Source organism: Euprymna scolopes, chromosome 20 (genome assembly GCF_053919585.1).
Source record: "Euprymna scolopes isolate OS-2025 chromosome 20, ASM5391958v1, whole genome shotgun sequence".
NCBI lineage: Eukaryota > Metazoa > Mollusca > Cephalopoda > Sepiida > Sepiolidae > Euprymna > Euprymna scolopes.
Genome location: NC_136501.1, coordinates 50,739,035 through 50,754,028, shown reverse-complemented (window position 1 = coordinate 50,754,028; position 14,994 = coordinate 50,739,035).

The window sequence follows — 14,994 nt, the reverse complement described above, 5'->3', positions numbered from 1 at the left end:
TTTAGACATAAAATAGAGACAAAATTACTACATTGAAAAATTGGGAAATTTTCATGTACGCGGACATGTAAGACTTTAAGGCTTTTCGCTCACTTCATCTTTACCCCTTTTTTAGTGTTTCCTTTATTATAAAAGGATTTTAATCTTTATATTCTGTACTTTGGACTGATTTTCGTTCATTTAGACATAAAATAGAGACAAAATTACTACATTGAAAAATTGGGAAATTTTCATGTACGCGGACATATAAGACTTTAAGGCTTTTCGCTCACTTCTTCTTTACCCGTTTTTAGTGTTTCCTTTATTATAAAAGAGTTTAAATCTTTATATTTGGTATTTTGGACTGATTTTCGTTCGTTTAGACATAAAATAGAGACAAAATTACTACATTGAAAAATTGGGAAATTTTCATGTACGCGGACATGTAAGACTTTAAGGCTTTTCGCTTACTTCTTCTTTACCCCTTTTTTAGTGTTTCCTTTATTATAAAAGGATTTTAATCTTTATATTTGGTATTTTGGACTGATTTTCGTTCATTTAGACATAAAATAGAGACAAAATTACTACATTGAAAAATTGGGAAATTTTCATGTACGCGGACATGTAAGACTTTATTGCTTTTCGCTCACTTCATCTTTACCCCTTTTTTAGTGTTTCCTTTATTATAAAAGGGTTTTAATATTTCTAATTGGTATTTTGGACTGATTTTCGTTCATTTAGACATAAAATAGAGACAAAATTAATACATTGAAAAATTGGGAAATTTTCATGTACGCGGACATGTAAGACTTTCAGGCTTTTCACTCACTTCTTCTTTACCCCTTGTTTAGTGATTCCTGTATTATAAAAGGGTTTTAATCTTTATATTTGGTATTTTGGACTGATTTTCGTTCATTTAGACATAAAATAGAGACAAAATTACTACATTGAAAAATTGGGAAATTGTCATGTACGCGGACATGTAAGACTTTCAGGCTTTTCGCTTAGTTCTTCTTTACCCCTTGTTTAGTGATTCCTGTATTATAAAAGGGTTTTAATCTTTATATTTGGTATTTTGGACTGATTTTCGTTCGTTTAGACATAAAATAGAGACAAAATTACTACATTAAAAAATTGAGAAATTTTCATGTACGCGGACATGTAAGACTTTATTGCTTTTCGCTCACTTCTTCTTTACCCCTTGTTTAGTGTTTCCTTTATTATAAAAGGGTTTAAATCTTTATAATTGGTATTTTGGACTGATTTTCGTTCATTTAGACATAAAATAGAGACAAAATTACTACATTGAAAAATTGGGAAATTTTCATGTACGCGGACATGTAAGACTTTAAGGCTTTTCGCTCACTTCATCTTTACCCCTTTTTTAGTGTTTCCTTTATTATAAAAGGGTTTGTATCTTTATAATTGGTATTTTGGACTGATTTTCGTTCATTTAGACATAAAATAGAGACAAAATTACTACATTGAAAAATTGGGAAATTTTCATGTACGCGGACATGTAAGACTTTATTGCTTTTCGCTCACTTCTTCTTTACCCCTTTTTTAGTGTTTCCTTTATTATGAAAGGATTTTAATCTTTATATTTGGTATTTTGGACTGATTTTCGTTCATTTAGACATAAAATAGAGACAAAATTACTACATTGAAAAATTGGGAAATTTTCATGTACGCAGACACGTAAGACTTTAAGGCTTTTCGCTCACTTCATCTTTACCCCTTTTTTAGTGTTTCCTTTATTATAAAAGGGTTTTAATCTTTATATTTGGTATTTTGGACTGATTTTCGTTCATTTAGACATAAAATAGAGACAAAATTACTACATTGAAAAATTGGGAAATTTTCATGTATGCGGACATGTAAGACTTTAAGGCTTTTCGCTTACTTCTTCTTTACCCCTTTTTTAGTGTTTCCTTTATCATGAAAGGATTTTAATCTTTATATTTGGTACTTTGGACTGATTTTCGTTCATTTAGACATAAAATAGAGACGAAATTACTTACTACATTGAAAATTGGGAAATTTTCATGTACGCGGACATGTAAGACTTTCAGGCTTTTCGCTTACTTCTTCTTTACCCCTTGTTTAGTGATTCCTGTATTATAAAAGGGTTTTAATCTTTATATTTGGTATTTTGGACTGATTTTCGTTCATTTAGACATAAAATAGAGACAAAATTACTACATTGAAAAATTGGGAAATTTTCATGTACGCGGACATGTAAGACTTTAAGGCTTTTCGCTTACTTCTTCTTTACCCCTTTTTTAGTGTTTCCTTTATTATAAAAGAGTTTTAATCTTTATATTTGGTATTTTGGACTGATTTTCGTTCATTTAGACATAAAATAGAGACAAAATTACTACATTGAAAAATTGGGAAATTTTCATGTACGCGGACATGTAAGACTTTCAGGCTTTTCCCTTAGTTCTTCTTTACCCCTTGTTTAGTGATTCCTGTATTATAAAAGGGTTTTAATCTTTATATTTGGTATTTTGGACTGATTTTCGTTCGTTTAGACATAAAATAGAGACAAAATTACTACATTAAAAAATTGAGAAATTTTCATGTACGCGGACATGTAAGACTTTATTGCTTTTCGCTCACTTCTTCTTTACCCCTTTTTTAGTGTTTCCTTTATTATAAAAGGGTTTAAATCTTTATAATTGGTATTTTGGACTGATTTTCGTTCATTTAGACATAAAACAGAGACAAAATTACTACATTGAAAAATTGGGAAATTTTCATGTACGCGGACATGTAAGTCTTTAAGGCTTTTCGCTCACTTCATCTTTACCCCTTTTTTAGTGTTTCCTTTATTATAAAAGGGTTTGTATCTTTATAATTGGTATTTTGGACTGATTTTCGTTCATTTAGACATAAAATAGAGACAAAATTACTACATTGAAAAATTGGGAAATTTTCATGTACGCGGACATGTAAGACTTTAAGGCTTTTCGCTCACTTCATCTTTACCCCTTTTTTAGTGTTTCCTTTATTATGAAAGGGTTTTAATCTTTATAATTGGTATTTTGGACTGATTTTCGTTCATTTAGACATAAAATAGAGACAAAATTACTACATTGAAAAATTGGGAAATTTTCATGTACGCGGACATGTAAGACTTTATTGCTTTTCGCTCACTTCTTCTTTACCCCTTTTTTAGTGTTTCCTTTATTATGAAAGGATTTTAATCTTTATATTTGGTATTTTGGACTGATTTTCGTTCATTTAGACATAAAATAGAGACAAAATTACTACATTGAAAAATTGGGAAATTATCATGTACGCGGATATGTAAGACTTTAAGGCTTTTCGCTTACTTCTTCTTTACCCCTTTTTTAGTGTTTTCTTTATTATAAAAGGGTTTTAATCTTTATATTTGGTACTTTGGACTGATTTTCGTTCATTTAGACATAAAATAGAGACAAAATTACTACATTGAAAAATTGGGAAATTTTCATGTACGCGGACATGTAAGACTTTCAGGCTTTTCGCTTACTTCTTCTTTACCCCTTGTTTAGTGATTCCTGTATTATAAAAGGGTTTTAATCTTTATATTTGGTATTTTGGACTGATTTTCGTTCATTTAGACATAAAATAGAGACAAAATTACTACATTGAAAAATTGGGAAATTTTCATGTACGCGGACATGTAAGACTTTAAGGCTTGTCGCTTAGTTCTTCTTTACCCCTTGTTTAGTGATTCCTGTATTATAAAAGGGTTTTAATCTTTATATTTGGTATTTTGGACTGATTTTCGTTCATTTAGACATAAAATAGAGACAAAATTACTACATTGAAAAATTGGGAAATTTTCATGTACGCGGACATGTAAGACTTTAAGGCTTTTCGCTCACTTCATCTTTACCCCTTTTTTAGTGTTTCCTTTATTATAAAAGGGTTTGTATCTTTATAATTGGTATTTTGGACTGATTTTCGTTCATTTAGACATAAAATAGAGACAAAATTACTACATTGAAAAATTGGGAAATTTTCATGTACGCGGACATGTAAGACTTTAAGGCTTTTCGCTCACTTCATCTTTACCCCTTTTTTAGTGTTTCCTTTATTATGAAAGGGTTTTAATCTTTATAATTGGTATTTTGGACTGATTTTCGTTCATTTAGACATAAAATAGAGACAAAATTACTACATTGAAAAATTGGGAAATTTTCAGGTACGCGGACATGTAAGACTTTATTGCTTTTCGCTCACTTCTTCTTTACCCCTTTTTTAGTGTTTCCTTTATTATGAAAGGATTTTAATCTTTATATTTGGTATTTTGGACTGATTTTCGTTCATTTAGACATAAAATAGAGACAAAATTACTACATTGAAAAATTGGGAAATTTTCATGTATGCGGACATGTAAGACTTTAAGGCTTTTCGCTTACTTCTTCTTTACCCCTTTTTTAGTGTTTCCTTTATTATAAAAGGATTTTAATCTTTATATTCTGTACTTTGGACTGATTTTCGTTCATTTAGACATAAAATAGAGACAAAATTACTACATTGAAAAATTGGGAAATTTTCATGTACGCGGACATGTAAGACTTTCAGGCTTTTCGCTCACTTCTTCTTTACCCGTTTTTAGTGTTTCCTTTATTATAAAAGGGTTTTAATCTTTATATTTGGTATTTTGGACTGATTTTCGTTCGTTTAGACATAAAATAGAGACAAAATTACTACATTAAAAAATTGAGAAATTTTCATGTACGCGGACATGTAAGACTTTATTGCTTTTCGCTCACTTCTTCTTTACCCCTTTTTGAGTGTTTCCTTTATTATAAAATCTTTATATTTGGTATTATTTATTATATAATCTTTATATTTGGTATTTTGGACTGATTTTCGTTCGTTTAGACATAAAATAGAGACAAAATTACTACATTAAAAAATTGAGAAATTTTCATGTACGCGGACATGTAAGACTTTATTGCTTTTCGCTCACTTCTTCTTTACCCCTTTTTGAGTGTTTCCTTTATTATAAAATCTTTATATTTGGTATTATTTATTATATAATCTTTATATTTGGTATTTTGGACTGATTTTCGTTCATTTAGACATAAAATAGAGACAAAATTACTACATTGAAAAATTGGGAAATTTTCATGTACGCGGACATGTAAGACTTTAAGGCTTTTCGCTCACTTCATCTTTACCCCTTTTTTAGTGTTTCCTTTATTATAAAAGGGTTTGTATCTTTATAATTGGTATTTTGGACTGATTTTCGTTCATTTAGACATAAAATAGAGACAAAATTACTACATTGAAAAATTGGGAAATTTTCATGTATGCGGACATGTAAGACTTTAAGGCTTTTCGCTCACTTCATCTTTACCCCTTTTTTAGTGTTTCCTTTATTATGAAAGGGTTTTAATCTTTATAATTGGTATTTTGGACTGATTTTCGTTCATTTAGACATAAAATAGAGACAAAATTACTACATTGAAAAATTGGGAAATTTTCATGTACGCGGACATGTAAGACTTTATTGCTTTTCGCTCACTTCTTCTTTACCCCTTTTTTAGTGTTTCCTTTATTATGAAAGGATTTTAATCTTTATATTTGGTATTTTGGACTGATTTTCGTTCATTTAGACATAAAATAGAGACAAAATTACTACATTGAAAAATTGGGAAATTTTCATGTACGCGGACATGTAAGACTTTAAGGCTTTTCGCTCACTTCATCTTTACCCCTTTTTTAGTGTTTCCTTTATTATAAAAGGATTTTAATCTTTATAATTTGTATTTTGGACTGATTTTCGTTCATTTAGACATAAAATAGAGACAAAATTACTACATTGAAAAATTGGGAAATTTTCATGTACGCGGACATGTAAGACTTTCAGGCTTTTCGCTCACTTCATCTTTACCCCTTTTTTAGTGTTTCCTTTATTATAAATAGGTTTTAATCTTTATAATTGGTATTTTGGACTGATTTTCGTTCATTTAGACATAAAATAGAGACAAAATTACTACATTGAAAAATTGGGAAATTTTCATGTACGCGGACATGTAAGACTTTAAGGCTTTTCGCTCACTTCATCTTTACCCCTTTTTTAGTGTTTCCTTTATCATAAAAGGGTTTGTATCTTTATAATTGGTATTTTGGACTGATTTTCGTTCATTTAGACATAAAATAGAGACAAAATTACTACATTGAAAAATTGAGAAATTTTCATGTACGCGGACATGTAAGACTTTATTGCTTTTCGCTCACTTCTTCTTTACCCCTTTTTTAGTGTTTCCTTTATTATAAAAGGGTTTTAATATTTCTAATTGGTATTTTGGACTGATTTTCGTTCATTTAGACATAAAATAGAGACAAAATTACTACATTGAAAAATTGGGAAATTTTCATGTACGCGGATATGTAAGACTTTAAGGCTTTTCGCTTACTTCTTCTTTACCCCTTTTTTAGTGTTTTCTTTATTATAAAAGGGTTTTAATCTTTATATTTGGTACTTTGGACTGATTTTCGTTCATTTAGACATAAAATAGAGACAAAATTACTACATTGAAAAATTGGGAAATTTTCATGTACGCGGACATGTAAGACTTTCAGGCTTTTCGCTTACTTCTTCTTTACCCCTTGTTTAGTGATTCCTGTATTATAAAAGGGTTTTAATCTTTATATTTGGTATTTTGGACTGATTTTCGTTCATTTAGACATAAAATAGAGACAAAATTACTACATTGAAAAATTGGGAAATTTTCATGTACGCGGACATGTAAGACTTTAAGGCTTTTCGCTTACTTCTTCTTTACCCCTTTTTTAGTGTTTCCTTTATTATAAAAGAGTTTTAATCTTTATATTTGGTATTTTGGACTGATTTTCGTTCATTTAGACATAAAATAGAGACAAAATTACTACATTGAAAAATTGGGAAATTTTCATGTACGCGGACATGTAAGACTTTCAGGCTTTTCGCTTAGTTCTTCTTTACCCCTTGTTTAGTGATTCCTGTATTATAAAAGGGTTTTAATCTTTATATTTGGTATTTTGGACTGATTTTCGTTCGTTTAGACATAAAATAGAGACAAAATTACTACATTAAAAAATTGAGAAATTTTCATGTACGCGGACATGTAAGACTTTATTGCTTTTCGCTCACTTCTTCTTTACCCCTTTTTTAGTGTTTCCTTTATTATAAAAGGGTTTTTATCTTTATATTTGGTATTTTGGACTGATTTTCGTTCATTTAGACATAAAACAGAGACAAAATTACTACATTGAAAAATTGGGAAATTTTCATGTACGCGGACATGTAAGACTTTAAGGCTTTTCGCTCACTTCATCTTTACCCCTTTTTTAGTGTTTCCTTTATTATGAAAGGGTTTTAATCTTTATAATTGGTATTTTGGACTGATTTTCGTTCATTTAGACATAAAATAGAGACAAAATTACTACATTGAAAAATTGGGAAATTTTCATGTACGCGGACATGTAAGACTTTATTGCTTTTCGCTCACTTCTTCTTTACCCCTTTTTTAGTGTTTCCTTTATTATGAAAGGATTTTAATCTTTATATTTGGTATTTTGGACTGATTTTCGTTCATTTAGACATAAAATAGAGACAAAATTACTACATTTAAAAATTGGGAAATTTTCATGTACGCGGACATGTAAGACTTTAAGGCTTTTCGCTCACTTAATCTTTACCCCTTTTTTAGTGTTTCCTTTATTATAAAAGGATTTTAATCTTTATATTCTGTACTTTGGACTGATTTTCGTTCATTTAGACATAAAATAGAGACAAAATTACTACATTGAAAAATTGGGAAATTTTCATGTACGCGGACATGTAAGACTTTAAGGCTTTTCGCTCACTTCATCTTTACCCCTTTTTTAGTGTTTCCTTTATTATGAAAGGGTTTTAATCTTTATAATTGGTATTTTGGACTGATTTTCGTTCATTTAGACATAAAATAGAGACAAAATTACTACATTGAAAAATTGGGAAATTTTCATGTACGCGGACATGTAAGACTTTATTGCTTTTCGCTTACTTCTTCTTTACCCCTTGTTTAGTGATTCCTGTATTATAAAAGGGTTTTAATCTTTATATTTGGTATTTTGGACTGATTTTCGTTCATTTAGACATAAAATAGAGACAAAATTACTACATTGAAAAATTGGGAAATTTTCATGTACGCGGACATGTAAGACTTTAAGGCTTTTCGCTTACTTCTTCTTTACCCCTTTTTTAGTGTTTCCTTTATTATAAAAGAGTTTTAATCTTTATATTTGGTATTTTGGACTGATTTTCGTTCATTTAGACATAAAATAGAGACAAAATTACTACATTGAAAAATTGGGAAATTTTCATGTACGCGGACATGTAAGACTTTCAGGCTTTTCGCTTAGTTCTTCTTTACCCCTTGTTTAGTGATTCCTGTATTATAAAAGGGTTTTAATCTTTATATTTGGTATTTTGGACTGATTTTCGTTCGTTTAGACATAAAATAGAGACAAAATTACTACATTAAAAAATTGAGAAATTTTCATGTACGCGGACATGTAAGACTTTATTGCTTTTCGCTCACTTCTTCTTTACCCCTTTTTTAGTGTTTCCTTTATTATAAAAGGGTTTTTATCTTTATATTTGGTATTTTGGACTGATTTTCGTTCATTTAGACATAAAACAGAGACAAAATTACTACATTGAAAAATTGGGAAATTTTCATGTACGCGGACATGTAAGACTTTAAGGCTTTTCGCTCACTTCATCTTTACCCCTTTTTTAGTGTTTCCTTTATTATGAAAGGGTTTTAATCTTTATAATTGGTATTTTGGACTGATTTTCGTTCATTTAGACATAAAATAGAGACAAAATTACTACATTGAAAAATTGGGAAATTTTCATGTACGCGGACATGTAAGACTTTATTGCTTTTCGCTCACTTCTTCTTTACCCCTTTTTTAGTGTTTCCTTTATTATGAAAGGATTTTAATCTTTATATTTGGTATTTTGGACTGATTTTCGTTCATTTAGACATAAAATAGAGACAAAATTACTACATTTAAAAATTGGGAAATTTTCATGTACGCGGACATGTAAGACTTTAAGGCTTTTCGCTCACTTAATCTTTACCCCTTTTTTAGTGTTTCCTTTATTATAAAAGGATTTTAATCTTTATATTCTGTACTTTGGACTGATTTTCGTTCATTTAGACATAAAATAGAGACAAAATTACTACATTGAAAAATTGGGAAATTTTCATGTACGCGGATATGTAAGACTTTAAGGCTTTTCGCTTACTTCTTCTTTACCCCTTTTTTAGTGTTTTCTTTATTATAAAAGGGTTTTAATCTTTATATTTGGTACTTTGGACTGATTTTCGTTCATTTAGACATAAAATAGAGACAAAATTACTACATTGAAAAATTGGGAAATTTTCATGTACGCGGACATGTAAGACTTTCAGGCTTTTCGCTTACTTCTTCTTTACCCCTTGTTTAGTGATTCCTGTATTATAAAAGGGTTTTAATCTTTATATTTGGTATTTTGGACTGATTTTCGTTCATTTAGACATAAAATAGAGACAAAATTACTACATTGAAAAATTGGGAAATTTTCATGTACGCGGACATGTAAGACTTTAAGGCTTTTCGCTTACTTCTTCTTTACCCCTTTTTTAGTGTTTCCTTTATTATAAAAGAGTTTTAATCTTTATATTTGGTATTTTGGACTGATTTTCGTTCATTTAGACATAAAATAGAGACAAAATTACTACATTGAAAAATTGGGAAATTTTCATGTACGCGGACATGTAAGACTTTCAGGCTTTTCGCTTAGTTCTTCTTTACCCCTTGTTTAGTGATTCCTGTATTATAAAAGGGTTTTAATCTTTATATTTGGTATTTTGGACTGATTTTCGTTCGTTTAGACATAAAATAGAGACAAAATTACTACATTAAAAAATTGAGAAATTTTCATGTACGCGGACATGTAAGACTTTATTGCTTTTCGCTCACTTCTTCTTTACCCCTTTTTTAGTGTTTCCTTTATTATGAAAGGATTTTAATCTTTAAATTTGTATTTTGGACTGATTTTCGTTCATTTAGACATAAAATAGAGACAAAATTACTACATTGAAAAATTGGGAAATTTTCATGTACGCGGACATGTAAGACTTTAAGGCTTTTCGCTCACTTCATCTTTACCCCTTTTTTAGTGTTTCCTTTATTATAAATAGGTTTTAATCTTTATAATTGGTATTTTGGACTGATTTTCGTTCATTTAGACATAAAATAGAGACAAAATTACTACATTGAAAAATTGGGAAATTTTCATGTACGCGGACATGTAAGACTTTAAGGCTTTTCGCTCACTTCATCTTTACCCCTTTTTTAGTGTTTCCTTTATCATAAAAGGGTTTGTATCTTTATAATTGGTATTTTGGACTGATTTTCGTTCATTTAGACATAAAATAGAGACAAAATTACTACATTGAAAAATTGGGAAATTTTCATGTACGCGGACATGTAAGACTTTAAGGCTTTTCGCTTACTTCTTCTTTACCCCTTTTTTAGTGTTTCCTTTATTATAAAAGGGTTTTAATATTTCTAATTGGTATTTTGGACTGATTTTCGTTCATTTAGACATAAAATAGAGACAAAATTACTACATTGAAAAATTGGGAAATTTTCATGTACGCGGACATGTAAGACTTTATTGCTTTTCGCTTACTTCTTCTTTACCCCTTTTTTAGTGTTTCCTTTATTATAAAAGGGTTTTAATATTTCTAATTGGTATTTTGGACTGATTTTCGTTCATTTAGACATAAAATAGAGACAAAATTACTACATTGAAAAATTGGGAAATTTTCATGTATGCGGACATGTAAGACTTTAAGGCTTTTCGCTTACTTCTTCTTTACCCCTTTTTTAGTGTTTCCTTTATTATAAAAGAGTTTTAATCTTTATATTTGGTATTTTGGACTGATTTTCGTTCATTTAGACATAAAATAGAGACAAAATTACTACATTAAAAAATTGGGAAATTTTCATGTACGCGGACATGTAAGACTTTCAGGCTTTTCGCTTACTTCTTCTTTACCCCTTGTTTAGTGATTCCTGTATTATAAAAGGGTTTTAATCTTTATATTTGGTATTTTGGACTGATTTTCGTTCATTTAGACATAAAATAGAGACAAAATTACTACATTGAAAAATTGGGAAATTTTCATGTACGCGGACATGTAAGACTTTTAGGCTTTTCGCTTACTTCTTCTTTACCCCTTTTTTAGTGTTTCCTTTATTATAAAAGAGTTTTAATCTTTATATTTGGTATTTTGGACTGATTTTCGTTCATTTAGACATAAAATAGAGACAAAATTACTACATTGAAAAATTGGGAAATTTTCATGTACGCGGACATGTAAGACTTTATTGCTTTTCGCTCACTTCTTCTTTACCCCTTTTTTTAGTGTTTCCTTTATTATAAAAGTGTTTTAATATTTCTAATTGGTATTTTGGACTGATTTTCGTTCATTTAGACATAAAATAGAGACAAAATTACTACATTGAAAAATTGGGAAATTTTCATGTGTGCGGACATGTAAGACTTTAAGGCTTTTCGCTTACTTCTTCTTTACCCCTTTTTTAGTGTTTCCTTTATTATAAAAGGATTTTAATCTTTATATTTGGTACTTTGGACTGATTTTCGTTCATTTAGACATAAAATAGAGACAAAATTACTTACTACATTGAAAAATTGGGAAATTTTCATGTACGCGGACATGTAAGACTTTAAGGCTTTTCACTCACTTCTTCTGTACCCCTTCTTTAGTGATTCCTGTATTATAAAAAAGTTTTAATCTTTATATTTGGTATTTTGGACTGATTTTCGTTCATTTAGACATAAAATAGAGACAAAATTACTACATTGAAAAATTGGGAAATTTTCATGTACGCGGATATGTAAGACTTTAAGGCTTTTCGCTTACTTCTTCTTTACCCCTTGTTTAGTGATTCCTGTATTATAAAAGGGTTTTAATCTTCATATGTGGTATTTTGGACTGATTTTCGTTCATTTAGACATAAAATAGAGACAAAATTACTACATTGAAAAATTGGGAAATTTTCATGTACGCGGACATGTAAGACTTTAAGTCTTTTCGCTTACTTCTTCTTTACCCCTTTTTTAGTGTTTCCTTTATTATAAAAGGGTTTTAATCTTTATATTTGGTATTTTAGACTGATTTTCGTTCATTAAGACATAAAATAGAGACAAAATTACTACATTGAAAAATTGGGAAATTTTCATGTACGCGGACATGTAAGACTTTAAGGCTTTTCGCTCACTTCTTCTTTACCCCTTGTTTAGTGATTTCAGTATTATAAAAGCGTTTTAATCTTTATATTTGGTATTTTGGACTGATTTTCGGTCATTTAGACATAAAATAGAGACAAAATTACTACATTGAAAAATTGGGAAATTTTCATGTACGCGGACATGTAAGACTTTAAGGCTTTTCGCTTACTTCTTCTTTACCCCTTGTTTAGTGTTTCCTTTATTATAAAAGGATTTTAATCTTTATATTTGGTATTTTGGACTGATTTTCGTTCATTTAGACATAAAATAGAGACAAAATTACTACATTGAAAAATTGGGAAATTTTCATGTACGCGGACATGTAAGACTTTAAGGCTTTTCGCTCACTTCTTCTTTACCCCTTGTTTAGTGATTTCAGTATTATAAAAGCGTTTTGATCTCGTTATTTTGTATTTTGGACTGATTTTCGTTCATTTAGACATAAAATAGAGACAAAATTACTACATTGAAAAATTGGGAAATTTTCATGTATGCGGACATGTAAGACTTTAAGGCTTTTCGCTTACTTCTTCTTTACCCCTTTTTTAGTGTTTCCTTTATTATAAAAGAGTTTTAATCTTTATATTTGGTATTTTGGACTGATTTTCGTTCATTTAGACATAAAATAGAGACAAAATTACTACATTGAAAAATTGGGAAATTTTCATGTACGCGGACATGTAAGACTTTCAGGCTTTTCGCTTACTTCTTCTTTACCCCTTGTTTAGTGATTCCTGTATTATAAAAGGGTTTTAATCTTTATATTTGGTATTTTGGACTGATTTTCGTTCATTTAGACATAAAATAGAGACAAAATTACTACATTGAAAAATTGGGAAATTTTCATGTACGCGGACATGTAAGACTTTAAGGCTTTTCGCTTACTTCTTCTTTACCCCTTTTTTAGTGTTCCCTTTATTATAAAAGAGTTTTAATCTTTATATTTGGTATTTTGGACTGATTTTCGGTCATTTAGACATAAAATAGAGACAAAATTACTACATTGAAAAATTGGGAAATTTTCATGTACGCGGACATGTAAGACTTTATTGCTTTTCGCTCACTTCTTCTTTACCCCTTTTTTAGTGTTTCCTTTATTATAAAAGGGTTTTAATATTTCTAATTGGTATTTTGGACTGATTTTCGTTCATTTAGACATAAAATAGAGACAAAATTACTACATTGAAAAATTGGGAAATTTTCATGTGTGCGGACATGTAAGACTTTAAGGCTTTTCGCTTACTTCTTCTTTACCCCTTTTTTAGTGTTTCCTTTATTATAAAAGGATTTTAATCTTTATATTTGGTACTTTGGACTGATTTTCGTTCATTTAGACATAAAATAGAGACAAAATTACTTACTACATTGAAAAATTGGGAAATTTTCATGTACGCGGACATGTAAGACTTTAAGGCTTTTAACTCACTTCTTCTGTACCCCTTCTTTAGTGATTCCTGTATTATAAAAGAGTTTTAATCTTTATATTTGGTATTTTGGACTGATTTTCGTTCATTTAGACATAAAATAGAGACAAAATTACTACATTGAAAAATTGGGAAATTTTCATGTACGCGGATATGTAAGACTTTAAGGCTTTTCGCTTACTTCTTCTTTACCCCTTGTTTAGTGATTCCTGTATTATAAAAGGGTTTTAATCTTCATATGTGGTATTTTGGACAGATTTTCGTTCATTTAGACATAAAATAGAGACAAAATTACTACATTGAAAAATTGGGAAATTTTCATGTACGCGGACATGTAAGACTTTAAGTCTTTTCGCTTACTTCTTCTTTACCCCTTTTTTAGTGTTTCCTTTATTATAAAAGGGTTTTAATCTTTATATTTGGTATTTTAGACTGATTTTCGTTCATTAAGACATAAAATAGAGACAAAATTACTACATTGAAAAATTGGGAAATTTTCATGTACGCGGACATGTAAGACTTTAAGGCTTTTCGCTCACTTCTTCTTTACCCCTTGTTTAGTGATTTCAGTATTATAAAAGCGTTTTAATCTTGTTATTTGGTATTTTGGACTGATTTTCGGTCATTTAGACATAAAATAGAGACAAAATTACTACATTGAAAAATTGGGAAATTTTCATGTACGCGGACATGTAAGACTTTAAGGCTTTTCGCTTACTTCTTCTTTACCCCTTGTTTAGTGTTTCCTTTATTATAAAAGGATTTTAATCTTTATATTTGGTATTTTGGACTGATTTTCGTTCATTTAGACATAAAATAGAGACAAAATTACTACATTGAAAAATTGGGAAATTTTCATGTACGCGGACATGTAAGACTTTAAGGCTTTTCGCTCACTTCTTCTTTACCCCTTGTTTAGTGATTTCAGTATTATAAAAGCGTTTTGATCTCGTTATTTTGTATTTTGGACTGATTTTCGTTCATTTAGACATAAAATAGAGACAAAATTACTACATTGAAAAATTGGGAAATTTTCATGTACGCATACATGTAAGAATGTAAGGCTTTTCGCTTACTTCTTCTTTACCCCTTTTTTAGTGTTTCCTTTATTATAAAAGGGTTTTAATCTTTATATTTGGTATTTTGGACTGATTTTCGTTCATTTAGACATAAAATAGAGACAAAATTACTACATTGAAAAATTGGGAAATTTTCATGTACGCGGACATGTAAGACTTTAAGACTTTT